Raw genomic sequence first — 2,393 nt, forward strand, 5'->3', positions numbered from 1 at the left:
TTGTATACCTGGGATAAACCTCAATTGATTATGATGTATAATTCTTTTTATACAATGCTGAATTCAGTTTGCTAATATTGAGGATTTTTATATGTGTGTTCATGAGAAATACTGGTGGATAGTTTTCCTGTAGTAGTGCCTTTGTCTGGTTTTGATAATAAGGTAATGTTGACCTCATAGAATAATTTAGGAATTACTTTTTCTGCTTTTATTTTCTGAAAGATATTTTAAAGTATTTGTATAATGTCTCCCTTAAATGTTTGGTAGAATTCACAAGTGAACCCAGCTGCTTTCTGTTTTATAATTATTGTTTCAATTTCTTTAATAGGTATGGGCCTATTCAGATTTTTTAATTCTTCTTTATGAGTTTTGGCAAATTGTGTATTTAAAAGAATTGGTGTATTTCCTCTTAGGTTATCAAGTTTGTGGCCATGGAATTTTTCATAGTATTTCTTTATTATCAACATAATGTCCATAGATCTGTAGTGATGTCCCTCTTTAATTTCTGATATTAGTATTGTGTCCTCTTTTTCTTTATTTTTTTCTATTTTTTTAGAAAAACAGAGAATATAATCAATTCTATTGATTTATTGCTATAAATTTTATTTATTTCTGCTCTCATTTTTATTGCATATATTTTTACTCTGCTACACAACATTCTCTTTATTATATTTCTCAGCTGTAGTTCTTCCATTCAGAAATTGAAGAGAATCTTTTCATTAAAGTTATTCCCTCCTCCTTTTACACCGTAGGCAGTGTGTGAAAAAGGCTTAATTCTTACAAGTTGTTAAGAAATTAAATTTTTGTTTATACATAATTTAGAGTGTTTATAAAGCACCCATAATTATAGCTTACATGTATGTGACTTCAGAAAATGAAATGACACTTTTAACACATTATTTTTATTCTGTGAAAAATCCTACATACATGTATCTGATCAAAATATAATCTTTAATTGCTTGGAATTTTTTTAAATTTGTATTAAATGTACTGGAGTGACATTGACTAATAGGATCATATGTTTCCTTTTCTCCACATCCTTGCCAATGCTTGCTATATTTTGACTTTTGATAATGGCCATTCTAACAGGTATGAGGTGATATCTCACTGCAGGTTTGATTTATAATTCCATAGTGATTAGTGATGTGGATTATCTGCTTTGGGAAAATGTTTATTCAGGTTCTTTGTCATATTTTAAATTGGCTTATTTGTTGTTGTTTTTTTGTTGTTGTTATTAAGATGTATGGTTTTCTTTCATATTTTAGATATTAACCCCTTTTAGATAATTTGCAAATATTTTCTCCCATTCCATAGGTAGTCTTTTATCTTGTTTATCATTTATTTTGTTGTTCAGAAGTTTTCTTAATTTTATGTAATTCTACTCATTGATGTTTGCTTTTGTTATCTGTACTATTAATGTAGGACAAAATATTATCACCAAGACTAATATCAAGTAGATTTCCCTTATGTTTTCTTCTTGGAGTTTTACAGTTTAGGGTTTTACATTTAAATATTTAATCTGAGTTGATTTTGTGAAATAAAAGTCCAATTTAATTTTTTACATGTGGATATCCAGTTTTTCCAATACCACTTATTGAAGGAGATTATCTTTCCATTGAGTATTTCCTTGTCAAATTATAGTTGACCAAATATGTGAGGGTTAATTTCTGGGCTCTAAGTTGTGTTTCATTGGTTTTTGTGTCTGTTTTTATGCCAGTATCATATTGTTTTCATTACTATAGATTTATAGTATAATTAGAAATCAGGAGGTTGGATGCCTCTAGCTTTGTGATGTTTTGTTATTTTAATATTGCTTTGTCTGAGCAAAGGCTTTGTGGTTCCAAACTAATTTTAATTTTTTTTCTATTTTTGTTAAAAATGTAGCTGGAATATGATAGGGATTGCATTAAATCTATAGATGATGTTGAGTAGTATGCTCATTACACTTTAACAATATTAATCTAATGATCCATGAATATGCAATATCTTTTCATTTATTTGTGTATTCCTCAAATTTTTTTATTAATGTCTTACAGTTTTAATATATAGACTTTCACCTCGTTGGTTAAATTTATTTCTATCGTCAATGGGATTAAAATATTTTTTCAGATGATTTGTTGACTATGTAACCCTGAAACTTTACTGAATTTGTTTGTTACTTTTAATGTTTTTGGGTGGATTCATTAAGATATTCTATATATTAAATTATATAATCTTCAAACAGAGGTTATTTTACTTATTTTCCAATTTAAATGTCATTTATGTATGTATTAATTATCTATCTACCCACTTATTTAGTTATCTATTTATTTTTCCTGATTGCTTTGGCTAGGATTTCCAGAACTACATTGATTAGGAATGATTGGAGTGGTACCGTTGTCTTGTTCCTTATC

Source organism: Myotis lucifugus, unplaced genomic scaffold (assembly GCF_000147115.1).
Source record: "Myotis lucifugus unplaced genomic scaffold, Myoluc2.0 scaffold_1943, whole genome shotgun sequence".
Lineage (NCBI taxonomy): Eukaryota > Metazoa > Chordata > Mammalia > Chiroptera > Vespertilionidae > Myotis > Myotis lucifugus.